Below are 14055 nucleotides of genomic sequence, written 5' to 3'. Positions count from 1 at the left end.
TCACGACCGCACTTTGCTAGGGATAGCAAAGCCGGGAAGCCGTAACTAGGGGTGGGAGATAAGAAGAGGGGAACATAAACAATGACGGATCCAGAAAACCGAACTCGTGGGGTCGAAAAATAACAAATAATATATAATATAGTATAATATTTAAATAATTATTATATATAATATAATTTAATATTGCATTATTTTTGTCAAAGCAGAGTAATTATTTAATGCCATATCATTTTTTTGAAGATATGAAAAAAATACATCACACAATAATTTAATTTTATTTGTAATTTTACAAATATTATTGTTATTAAACTACAAATAAATATAAAAGTCAAATTAATACGAGTCACACTAAATGAAAATTATTTATAATATTTTATATCATTTTTAAGGATACTTGGTCTGTTAATACAACATTAATTAAATCAAACACACACATGTTAATAGTACTATGGAGTATTTAAGTTTACAACTAAATGCAAGAAACAAAATAATGCCGTATTAAAAAAAAACTCCCTAGGTTTACTAAAACAAAATTACAACTAGCCTTGCGCCGCTTTCTTCTTCGTTATCTTCTTTTCCAAATTTTCCAAATTTCTGCAAATTTTCTACTTTTTCAATTTTCTCATGAAACTTTATTTCACTTCTCCCCTAATCTATCTTCTTCTAATTCTCTTCCATGGAGATGAATTAGCCATAGCCTGGGGTCAGAGCTGATGCAGAGCTGGGTCGACGGCTAATTTTGGGAGGTACTCGGTGGTATTCATGGACCGGCGGTGGTGTCGGCCGACCCCATCCGACCCCACCTGGGTCCGTCACTGAACAGAAAAGGGGGTAAACAATATCTGAATATCCACTCAGAAATAAAGAGGGAAAAACTTCAAATTAACTCTTGATCACCTGAACTTGAATGGAAATCTTACTCTTCAATAAATAATTATCAGGGTATAGAAGAACAATACGCAGCGGAATGAACACGGTCACATGTATGGAGACATGCGCCTCTGAGAGCCTCTACTTAAAATATAAAGAAAATCATAAACTCTGCTCAGCATTCCCCACCGTCGGTGCTCAACCTGCACATTTAGAAATATATGCAGGCTGAGTATAAAAATACTCAGTGAACACATTGCCGAAATATACATACATAAAATGAAAATGTTATCATGCCATCACAGTAACACTCGAGAGTTTTCTCTTAAAAGGCCCGAGCTTACTAAAATCTTTGTTCGACTACGCAGTCTAAGTTCTTTCTTTCTGTTCGCCATATCTGAACACCAAGTGCCGTGGAGATGGTGCTCTCCCACGGTCACCTACATCTTTCTCCAGCCGGGGAGGTGGCCACCTCCCAACGGCCTCCACTATATCATCTTTGTGCCGTGGAAGGTGGCCACCTTCCACGGTCACCTGTGTACACTAGTCCGAGTAGGGACACCACCCTCACTCGAACCCGAATTCGATTCTTACGTTCCAACCAAACAGATAGGCATAAAACAAATCATTTATGGCAAGACAACATCATTTTCACAAATAACAAAACATAAGTTTATATTTTCATCCACATTAGTATGTAGGATAGAAAAGTTCACCTCGTTCGTTTAATTTCCTTAACTTGATTTTCTCGTTCCGACCTTAACTTGCGGAGATAACCTTTTCAAAAATAAAAACAATAAAACATAAAATACTAATCAGACTTCAAGAATTTCTTAGACTTTAATATGAATGCATGCCTCCTAATTAAAGCCTTTTATCTCGCTTTTCATCTTTCGCATATTTTAGATTATTGGGCGGCTCAAGAATTTCTTAGACTTTAATATGAATGCATGCCTTCTAATTAAAGCATTTTATCTCGCTTTTCATCTTTCGCATATTTTAGATTATTCGGCGGCCGCCCAAGGCGTTGCGTGCGACGCCGGTCTGCCGTTCACGCCCATATTTCTCTGTTGGCGCCTCATAATTTCCACCACAATATCGAAATAAATTCCCCAAAATTATTCAAGCTCACGGTTAAATTATCGCAGTTATTTCCCTTCGCATTTATATTTATTTTGTACTTGGAAAAAGATTATTCGTAGTTCGCAATTTAATCCGGGACTTAATTTAATAATTCCCCCTGATTTAAATTAATTTATTGGCCCAAAGAATTATTAAAGGTCCAAGACTTAATTATTTTACTTGGCCCACCTTATTTCTCCACAATTAAAAGAATTGAGCCCAAACACCCAAAGCCAAGGAAGGAGGCCCAAATTTAATTGTATACTCCCATCCTCAACACCACACGGTCAACCCCTCTCTCTCTCTCATCCGCCGCCACGTCGGTCCTGCCTCATCCCCCGGCCATCGCCGCTGTCCCTGCTTCTCGCTGACGCGGGGCCTCTTCGGGCGCTCGCGGGGCAGCAGTAGCGCCGTCCGCCACTTCTCCTGCTGCTCGCTGTGTCGCTCCCGTTGGCACTTGAGACGGCCAAAGCCACCGCTGCTGCTGTGTCTCCGTCGTTGTTCGACCGTGGACAGGACAGTGGTTCTCCGGCGCGGTGAGCTGTTGTGCTGTTGGTCCGTCGCCGGGCAGCCACATCCCATATCTAAAAGCTAAGTTCTTTCTTTATATTTTAGTGAACTTCTATCTAGATTTTGATTAACAAGAAGAAAGCTTTAAATTCATAGTTGAAGTTGCTCTTGTGGTTAGGAAACTGGTTAGGAAACTTCTTATGCGATTGTTGCTTCTAAAAATTAAAATTGTCTATTAGATGATGATGCTTGAAATAAAAGAAGTGGGACTGGTGATTACCAGGAGCTGGAATTGAATTTGCTTTTAAGAAAGGAACTTTCTTTACTCTCATATCTCTAATTCTTGATCTCTAGCCATTTGATGAAACAAAATTGATGAAGGAAAATTGTGGACAAAGCATATATTGTTAGGACTCTTTGTGATTAAGTTTTTGATTTAGTGTGCAGGAGGTGATTGTAATCTAAGCATGAGGTGGAGGATAGCTACGTACGTGGCTTGATGTGGGGAAAGTAATCAAGCATGAAGGAGGTGGTGGAGATCTATCTTTATAAATTGGTGTTGGACCTTTTTGGGCTCCAAAGAAGAAATAATTTTAGTGATTTGGATTTTAGAGAGTGGACTCTTAAAATGATGAAATTATCTTTTTTTTATGCCCACAAGAAATAAATTCTTTTATTTCTATTATATTTTATTTCTTGAATTTAAATTTATTACATAAAATTTATAGTTAGTACTTTAGGGGCATGCTAAGTACTAAGCATGATTTACGACATTTTTTGATCGATTGTAAACGTCTAATACTCTTTTAATTTTCGAAAAAGGATTGAAGATTAAACAAGAAAAAAATAAAAATTCGGATACTCATTTAACGTCTTTTTAAGATCAACTAAAAAGATAGGAAAGAAAAAGATAGGAAAGATTCAGGATGTTACAAGCTTATAGTCTAAAATTCTCATAGTTTACACATTTTCTTGTCAAAGTCAGAATCAGTCTCTTACAAAATTCAACGCTTAACATTTATTTCTCTTGGTATTTTGTGTTCATGGGTTCATTGAATGTGTTAGAGTGTTTAATCTGACAATTGTCGATCGCAAGTTAATTGGTAGAAGGAAGATAGCTAATATAGCTTTTGGTCCATGTTTATAAATTATTTCACATAACAAAAATGTCCAATTATTACACATTGATTTTTCATCGTGTTTTGTGTAAGATATCTTTTCTATATCCAAAATATTATCCGGATGTCATTTTTCCAAAAAAAATAAAAAATATATACTCCATGTATAATTATTTGTATAATTATACTGATGAGTTCCATGTGCCACCGGTATATGAGATCAGAAGGTATAGTATTTAATTTTGAATGATGGAGATATAGGAGTAGACAGTAGTATTTAATTCTGAATAATGGATCCATGTAGCATTGTATAATACCAACAAACAAATATATGTTCTGTGCTGGAAATTTATATTAGAATTTTTTTTAACTGTAAAATGATGTAATCAATTATGTCATTAGTGTAACACACACAATTTATAGCATAAAAGTTTATTCGATAATTTAATGATAAATTTAACAACATCGCTATTTCCATATTTTCAAGCCAAAAAGTTCTAGATAATATGTCGGATATGTTCATATATTTTCGAAAATAGTCAAATGCATATGAATTGAACATGATGTTACAAATAGCTGATATGTTTTGTGTTGAAAACTAATATATTTCAATGATATAAAATATATTTATTTTTTATCTGAACATATGCAATTGGAATTTTTTTTAGATTCCTCATAAAGTTACAATTAATTTGGTAGTACTATATTTTATGTGAAAAAATTGTTTAAATTGAGAAAGTTACGCTATACTGTACTTACTATAAAATAGTGCTATTATTTTTTTTTTTTTTAAAAAGAGAAAGTGGTTACGAACTGTTTGTAACGTTAGTTGCATTTTACTCCAATATTATCCTTGAAGTAGATTGATATTTAAAAAGAATCATTAGTTTGAATCATAATTAATTAAATGTCACGTGACACGTGCATAATCCGTTGGATTAGATATCCCAACGGATGAGAATAGTTCCTAGTTGAACACCAATCTCATATGGTCTATATATAGATATATGATTCACGGGGTGTGATCAAATACTAACTAAGTTATGGTAATAACTAATAACTAATATCAATTTTGTATGTTAAAAACATCTACACAAAGACATAAATTTATCAATCTTCTTGTGCTGATAAACTTATGTTTTGTGTTGATATTTTAAATTTACATATTGTATTGATATAATTATGTCTTTGTGTTGATAATTTTAATACACAATATTGAAAATTATTAGTTATTACTGTAAATTAGTTAGCACACTAACACAACCTCTCTACATATATACTCACCTCTCTACATATATACTCAAGTTGTGAGACGGAACACAATTTGACCATTATGATATTACATCAGTTTGTCATTTTATAAATGATGGATGACACTTTCAATGGTTGGCAATTAGGTCATTCTTAGGCTAAGGTGAACAATCACAATGTATTCGTTAGATATCTTTATCAAGGGTGGTAAATTAGGTCACTCTTTAGCTTAGAGGAACGACTACTCTTCTAAGCACCACATATTCATCATATTTGATGGACATGACTAATCATGATTTAAGTAATCATTGTATTTGTAAACCTTGGATTATAATGAATACCGCCTCCGACCAAAAAAATAGACTAGTTTTGTCATTTTGGACCATTTAGCGTTCATCAAAATTAGACTAATTCTATAAATGGAAAGTTTTAAATCAATGCTAAACCTACACATCCATCTAAATATGCACCCAACAATTCACTAACACTACTTCCACCACATTTTCTCTCAATCTCTCTTACTTAACCAATGGTACATTAAAACTCGTGCCGTTTTCAACTTTGTATATTTTTTATGGAAGGATGGAGTATTTGTTTTCAATTCTCACTCAGAATATATATGGTTTATGATGCATAACTAATTCTTAATGTCGACCCGTCCAACTAAATATAGGTCATTATTAGACAACACATAGTTCATTTTAAAATTGTTGTAGTTCAGTCTTTCTGTAATGAAATGAAGTAAAACAATCAAATAATAAAGTTTGTATAAAATGAAGTAAAACGATCTAAAAATGAAATATATCATTTTGCTTGATTTATTTTATCCACTAGATCAGAAAAATGGATGACTGAGATTTGGTCTCTAGTTAAGTCCTTTAAAAGAAAAATATATATTCAAATTTTTTATTTAAACAGATGCAATAAGGATTTTTTTTAAACTCCCCATAAAATTAAATTTAATTCGACATATTTTATGTGAAAAAAATAGTTTCAATCGAGAAAATTATGTGATATGCAATGGATTAGAATAGTTCCTAATTCTCATTTAAAAGAAAGGCTCTTATTTGATTACAACTCTCTATAGACATTCATATGTATAATACATGTAAATGATACGCTATGTGAACACCATTCTCATATTGTCTATATATAGATAGACATAAGATTCACACCTATCAACATATGTAGTTTCTTGATGGATTCCAAAGATGATGCGTATTTTTCCATGAATGGTGGCGATGGAAATCACAGCTATGCCAAAAACTCAACCTACCAGGTACACATCTATGACTCTCATAATTTAACAATTGCATCATATTCTGATTTGATCTATAATCATCCATTCATAAATTAACATAGGAATCAAGATTAATTACAGAATATTTTAGGACAGTTTGGTAGAATAGATAACTCACCTATCATAGTGTTCTTATCATGTTTTGTTTCAAAGAGAGGACTATTCGACGCTGCAACGGAAATCATCGAAGAAGAAATCGCCACAAAGTTAGAGATTCCAACTTCAAGCAAGCACTTATGAATTGCCGATTTCGGGTGCTCAACCGGCAGCAACTCTTTTCCGGCCATGCACACGATCATCGAAGCCATCAAACAAAAATACAAATCCTCATACCTCAAAACCCCAGAATTCTATGTTTGCTTCAACGACGTCTTCTCCAACGATTTCAACACCCTCTTCAGCTCACTCCCACCCGACAGGGGCTATGATGTTGCCGTTTTGCCCGGAGACTTCCACCGCCGTCTACTCCCGCCATCGTCCATCCATTTCGCGTACTCTGCTTGCTCGCTCCACTGGCTGACGGAGGTACCCAAGGTGGTCGAGGGCCTCAAGTCTCCGCCTCGGAGCGGAGGAGAGAGGGAGGAGGTTTATGAAGCTTATTTGGGGCAATTTGAGAGGGATTTGAAATCATTCTTGAAATGTAGGGCTTTGGAAATGGTGGAAGGTGGGATTATGTCTCTTCTTATTCCGGAGTGCCTACTTATTGGGACCCACAAAAAGAGTTTACCAATGTGTCTTTGGCCGAACTTCTCAGATCTTCCCTCCTCGATCTGACCAAAAAGGTCAAATTTACGTATTTCGATTTTTATTTAGAACATACATTTACTTTTATTTATAACAACAATTATTTTTAATTAATTTGGTGAAATTAATGACTATAACTTTTGCAGGAAAGACTGAGTGAGACAAAATTAGTGAAATTCAACCTTCCGTACTTCTTTCCTACCCAAAAGAGGTGAGGGCTGTCTTGGAAAGGAGCAAGAGTTTTAGCATAGAAAGAATGGAAATTTTGAAGAGTGGGGCACTGCTCAGTATTGATGGCTACGTGGCATGTTTCAGGGCCGCTCATGAAAACATGTTTTCACATAAGTTTGGAGCTGAAAATGTCGATAAAATTTTCTAATGTTAAAGAAGAAACTCCAAACTTTTCCTGTTTACGCAAATCCTTCTAATGATAAATCTATTGTGGTTGTTGCTATCCTCAAGCACAACAATGTTTAGTACTTTGTTAAATTTATTGTTATTACATCATTAATTCTACTGTATCACAAACCATTAGCTATCTCTTGATCTCAGCATCTTAAGTTTGCATTTTAGGAATACTTTATAGCTAGGTTCTCAACTCGATATAAAGTCCACGGTACCTATGAATATGAGGTGCTTCTACTCAGGAGGAAAGTCTTTTCATATTTGAGGAAAGTCTTTTCATATTTGATTGTCAGTGGCCACATGGCATGTAGCCATCGGCTGCCTCAAATGTGTGTTTTGCATGGATGGATGTAGAAGCACACGTGTTCGAGACAACCCAGTGATGGAACCACCGTTCCAAAGGGGGCTTGGCCGGTGCGAGAACCAGAATCCCCTCGCCATGGCTGCCCTCTGCCGAGTCGCAAACCGATAGTGCGAATCTATTAGACCATTGAACTTATTAGTTTTGGGCCATTAATATTCCTATTGTTGGGCTTACTTGTTCTATAATGAAGTGCTTGCATCTGATAAAGCCCAAATATCCAATCCAGATTTTCTAAGTTTCAGAAAAAAATTGTGACTTTAAAAACACATTACATTACAATTTTAGATCAAAACGTCCACGATTAGAGTCTCATTTCCATTTTATTCCGTCCGCAAATAGGAGTTCTGATTCAAATTTACTATAAATAATAATAGTTTTTACGTCCACTAATTTTTTCTACCCACTTTTTCTTAACATTTCTTAAAATCCGCGCTGGAAAGAAATGATACACCTAATGACGAAGGGAGGGAGTAGAAATTAGCAATCTAGCATACTAGCAACTTGTGGCATACTATAAAATTATGTTTCTTATGCAAATACTCTCTTTGTCCCACCTTAGCATACTAGCAACTTGTAGTTAATAAATTTATTGATACAGGAACAAAATTATCTAAAAATTCTTGTTGTTATGATTATAGTTATGCAGATAAAATTTTTAAAAATTAAGGAATGATTCAAGTTCAAGTGTTCTGAGTCCGATTAGTGATATAGCTATACAGTCGAGTTATCCAATATTGAAGATTTGTGAGAGTATTTTCTTCAATGAAATTTACAAGACAAATTTAAGAAGTAGAACGGGAGAAGATTATATAAATGATAGAGCGTGTGATTTGTATGTTAGATGAAATTTCTTTGAAAAAATGAAAATGAGATTGTTCTTCTTCAAAAGATTATGGTGATTCGTCAAAATTCCACTAGTTAGCTGTATTTTCACTATTTACTTTAGTTTTCTTTTTCCACATTCGCTGTCCATCATTAAGTACTCACTGCGGTCCTATTAGATGTGTCATATTTGACCAGTGCCCGGTTTAACAAATTATTTGACTTTGTTAGTAAATTGAACAAAAAATAATAATAAAATATGGATCCTACTTTTATATACTCCCTCTGTCCCATTATAAATGAAATGTTTTCCTTTTTAGTCTATCCCATTGAAAATGAAACGTTTCTAAAAATGGAAATAATATTCTCTCTACTTTTTATTCTCTCTTACTTTACTCTCTCTTCATTCACTCACAAAACAAGACTACATAAAATTTCGTGCCGAAAAGCAAATGTTTCATATTTAATGGGACAGAGGGAGTATTAGTTTTATAATAAAATGTGAGTGAAAATGCATTAGTAGAATGTAGGGTCTACTACTAAAAATGAAAAAAAAAGTGAAATATGACTTTAATTGGGACCATCAAAATAAGGGAATATGAGTCATTTAATTGGGACCGGAGGGAATATCTCATAGTTTTTTTTTTCCTCCGCAATTAAATGTTTCATTTCACTTTTATTATATTTGATAAGTGTTCCCTATATTCCATCAACTCATTTCACTTGCATTTCATTATAAAATGAATGTATAAAAGTACAACTCACGTTTTACTAATTTTTTCTACTCACTTTTTTTTATAAAGCAAACAAGACAATTAAAATCTGCACTAGTCAGATATGAGTCATTTAATCATGGAGGGAGTAGAATTAAATTTACATTTTGATTAAGCTTGGTCTATACATCTCTTTAGATTTCTTAGTCAATTTTTTTTTTTTTTTTTTCTTAGTCAATTTTAGGTCTAAGTCTTAGTTAGAAAGCAACACATATAAGAGATATTATAAAGTTATTTGAGCTGAAACCTTACTTCAATCTTCAAGAGATTTGGTAGATAAACTATTGTCAATTACCAAGTCGAATAATTATATTAACACGATACGGATATAGGAATGAAAATAGAATGGAGAAATCAAATATTGAACTAATCATAAATAAAAATATACCAACTTAATTAATTCCAAGAAACAGCGAATTATACAAGTGCTTTCTCTCAGAGCTAGTTTTTTCTTCAAAATGCTGTATAACTTAATCTTGGATAAATATGGAGTATGTAATTAGATACGAATATTTAGTTTGATTTAACTTTCCTAATGAATATATTTATTTAAAGTATAAATTATAATTATAAAAATATTACTAACATAGAGACGTTATGTGTAACATCTCGGAATTTAGAACCCTAATTTTAGAGCCCTAGAATTTATTGTTGATGACGTGGAATCGAGAATGCATTTATTTCATGAGATGATATGGTCGAATTGAGTTTAGGGTTTGTGTTGAAAGTTTGAAAAGTCAAACTATTTGATTTAATGATGTGACATGTGATATATTAAGTTATGAGATTATGTGGCAAATTATTTGTTTAAGGGTGAGTGAGAATATTAGAGAAAATTTCCATAAATACTTGTCACCCTAATTCTTGTAATTTTCGAACCCTAGACCCCCTTTGAAGAGAAATTCTATTTCTTCCGGAATTGATTTAATCCTTGGGATATTTATCCAAATTAAAATCCAAGAGCCAATTATTTCCTTATTTTAAAAGAGGAAAATCGAGCCCTTATTTTTCCTAGGTGATTTTCGAAAATCACCCATGTAGGGAAGGAAATATTATTTTGCTTATTTAATTGATCCCTTATTTGATTTCCTTCCATACCTAGAATTTAAATATTCTACCAAATCTTTCCATACTTCAAGAGATTTTGCCTTACTTTATTCTAGGCAATATTTAAAGAAAACCATGCCTTATTTAAATAGGCATAGGGACGCCTATTACCATCCCGAGTTGGGAGAATCCTTATTTTATTTTGCTCCGTGATATTTTATTCTACTCCGTAAAATATATTCAAGACAAAATCTTGGCTAAATAAATAGCCTAATTTTCGAAACCTATGAGATTTGCCCTAGGATCTATTTTTGTTAATTCTTCTTCCCTACTTCACAATATTATTTTATTTAATTGGGGAGAATGAGATCTTACTAAATATTCTATTCTAATTACCTAAAGATCTTGTTGGACTCTATAAATAAGAACCAAAACCCCAACCCTAGACCCCAAATTTTCGGCCCCCACCTTTCCTCTCTCTCTCAAATTTTCTTCTTCTACTCTCCAATATTTTGCTATCTTTTGGAGAAGAATTTGAAGTTTAGTCCAAGAACTTTGAAGAATCAAGGCTAATACTTGTTTTCTACCGATCGTTTTTCTCAAAAAGGTATTTTTGTTTAAGAGTTATGCTTTTTCTTCTTCTACTTCTTCTTTCTCTTCTTCTAACCGATTAATCGGTCTTCTTGAACCCTCATGCATCTTGGTTGAGTGAAAGAGGGATAAAAAGGGATGTGGGAACATGTATGTGTGTGTGTGTATGCGACGTGTGTGTGTGTAGTGTTTGTATGGTGTGTGTTTGATGGTTAAATAATCTTGTGTGATAAACATGATCTTGATTAATTAGTAATGATAAGATAAATCGTTGGGAAGAGGGAAAAGTAATGAGACATGCATGAGTAAGAGTAGTATTGAACCAAATTTGTGATATGTGCCTATGTGATTAAAAAGGTGAAACTTTGGTTGCGAAGCCGGATAACGAAAAAGCGAAACTACTTGAAAACTAAGCAGTCGAGGTGGGCTTTACTCTTACTACTCTCTTTTATTTTGTCAAAAATATTGATTGGTGTTATAAGGGTGGTTTAACTGTTATGTCATGCCTATGTCTGTTTTATTGTGATATTGTGCGTCTGATGCCTAGTTTGTGAGTTCGCTCCATTGGGCTAGGGCTATGGATATGTTAATACGAATTCGGGTCTGAGTATGGGCCGCAAGCCCTACCAGGCTGTGTACACGATGGGATCGAGAGCCGTCCTTGCTAGTCGGCCGGTCTCGTGGGCGAAAAGTGTGGCCACACTTTCGTCGCACCATGGAATGATTGTGATTGTTATTTTGATGAGGAAAATGAGGAGTTATTTTGACTGGCCAGTCTATAGAAAATATATTTTGTGATACTCGTGATATATCTTTTATAACTGCTTAAAACTCGAGTTCACTTGGTAAGGATGGCATAACTTATAAAATGTTTTGGCAACGAGCTCACTGAGTATTTCAAAATACTCAGCCTTGCATGTGTTTTCCTTATGTGCAGGTTGAATGATGACGAGCGATGGCGGGTGTTGAGCAGATTAATTAATTAATATGGATATGTTGAACTTCAAGCGTAGTTGTGTTTCATACATAGCTATACTTTCTCTTGGTCGCTTTCCGCTAAATTTTGATACACTTTAGAATTTCTTTTGGAATATTTGCATCTTGCCTTCGGTTTGAGGCCTTAGCCTTTTTCTTGTGACTTTGTCTTGGATATTATGTCGTACTCTTAAGATATTTTGATCGTCATTTATGATATATTCTTTCCTTTAAACTACTAGCTTAAGTTGTTGCATTAAATACTCTGATATTCCTTCTAATTCTTTTGGTCAGTACTCTTTAAATGAAACCCTAGCCTATGTTTACTTCTTTTGAGTCGATTTTGGGTAGCAGCCGCCGCATTTATTGTACTTTTGGAGGGCAGGCTGTACATTATGACTCAAAATTATTTCTCATAACAAAAATGTCCAATTATTTCACATTGATTCTTCATCGTGTTTTCTGTAAGATATCGTATCTATATATATCTAAAAAAATTTATCCGGATGTCTTTTTTCCGAAAAAAGCATATACTCCATGTATAATATTTGTATTATTATACTGATGATTTCCATGTGCCACGGTATACGAGATCAGAAGGGATATAGTATTTTATTTTGAATGATGGTGATATAGGAGTAGTATTTAATTTTGAATGATAGATCCATGTAGCATTGTATAATACCAACAAACAAAAATATGTTCTGTGCTGGAAAATGATATATTTTATATTGTAAACTGATATATTCAATTATGTCATTAGTGTACACAATTTATAACATGAAAAATTTAACAAATTAAAAATAATTTTACAAGGAATCTAACAATATCCTAATTTCATATTTTCGAATCAATAAATTCTAGTAATAATATTTTGTATCATGTTCATATATTTTCTAAAATAGTCAAATGCATATGAATTGATATTTGATGCTACATATAGTCGATACGTTTTGCGTTGAAACTCGATATATTTTGCATTGTAAACCGATAGGCTCTTTGAAAGGGAGCAAACCATATCCCACATCGGAGAATGAACAAGACTTGCAAGTGTATAAATGGGCTACCCCTACTCTATTAGTATGAGGCCTTTTGGGGAGTACCCCAAGAGCAAAACCGTGAGGGCTTTGCCCAAAGCGGACAATATCATACTAATGTGGAGTTCGGGGTGTGCGCCACCGAGACCTAACAGTGGTATCAGAGCCCTGGTTCAGGGCTGGGCCTGTGTGGCTCGGGGTTCGGTGGTTGCGCTTGCAAGTTCTCCGATGTGACGAGCTCGACCAAGACCTATGGTGACCTGGTAACCTGTAACATGGGGTAGACATGTGGTCTGTGGTCTGGTGGTTTTGGTTTGAGGGGAGGATTGAAAGGGAGCAAACCATATCCCACATCGGAGAATGAACAAGACTTGCAAGTGTATAAATGGGCTACCCCTACTCCATTAGTATGAGGCCTTTTGGGGAGTACCCCAAAAGCAAAACCGTGAGGGCTTTGCCCAAAGCAGACAATATCATACTAATATGGAGTTCGGGTGTGCGCCACCGAGACCTAACAGCTCTAATTATACGATTAATTTGATATATTTTTTGTGAAAGTATATACTCCCTCCGTCCACGAAAATTTGTCCCAGTTTTCCATTTCCGTCCGTCCCCCAAAATTTGTCTCATTTCACTTTTACCATTTTTGGTAGTGGACCCCATATTCCACTAACTCATTCCTACTCATATTTTATTATAAAACTAATATATAAAAGTAGGACCCACAATCCACTAACTTTTTCAATTCACTTTCCATTATATTTCTTAAAACCCGTGCCCGGTCAAACCGGGACGAATTTTCATGGACGGAGGGAGTACAAAGTAGTAAAATATTGTTTAAGTACAAAGAAAGTGGTTACTAATTATTAATTGCATTTTACCATTTAATCCTGAACTGATAATCTTGTATAGATTGATATTTAGAAGAATCATTAGTTAGAGATCATAAATAATTAAAAGTCACGTGACATGTGTATAATCCGTTAGATTCGATATCCAATGGATGAGAATAGTTCCTAGTTCTCATTTTTAATAAAAACCTCTTTATTTGATTACAACTCTTTTTCATATGGTCTATATAAATACATATATGATTCACTCATCTCTCTACACATATAGTTTGGTG

General features: G+C 34.2%; 3 long non-coding RNA genes across 4 annotated transcripts; 2 read left to right on the top strand and 1 right to left on the bottom strand.

Annotated features, from left to right (window-relative positions):
• Positions 1–398: 398 nt before the first annotated feature.
• On the bottom strand, positions 399–1645 carry LOC148930836 (uncharacterized). Of its 2 annotated transcripts, none has more exons than XR_016136246.1 (3): positions 1587–1645; positions 898–1073; positions 399–815 (listed from the first exon to the last, which is right to left on the bottom strand). It is a non-coding gene; the product is annotated as an uncharacterized LOC148930836 (long non-coding RNA). The 2 variants fall into 2 exon arrangements; XR_016136245.1 differs by having other exon boundaries at positions 921–1073.
• Positions 1646–2216: 571 nt separating this feature from the next.
• On the top strand, positions 2217–3187 carry LOC148930835 (uncharacterized). The gene is made up of 2 exons (XR_016136730.1): positions 2217–2582; positions 2943–3187. It is a non-coding gene; the product is annotated as an uncharacterized LOC148930835 (long non-coding RNA).
• A 2770-nt stretch (positions 3188–5957) lies between these two features.
• Positions 5958–7453, top strand: LOC148930834 (uncharacterized). Its single transcript, XR_016136668.1, has 3 exons — positions 5958–6150; positions 6325–6953; positions 7062–7453. It is a non-coding gene; the product is annotated as an uncharacterized LOC148930834 (long non-coding RNA).
• Positions 7454–14055: the final 6602 nt, after the last annotated feature.

Source organism: Salvia hispanica, chromosome 3 (genome assembly GCF_029641045.1).
Source record: "Salvia hispanica isolate PSC_SH4W2 chromosome 3, Shi_PSC_v1, whole genome shotgun sequence".
NCBI classification, from domain to species: Eukaryota; Viridiplantae; Streptophyta; class Magnoliopsida; order Lamiales; family Lamiaceae; genus Salvia; species Salvia hispanica.
Note: the sequence above shows the minus strand (reverse complement) of the source record. Positions and strands in the feature narration are given on the sequence as shown.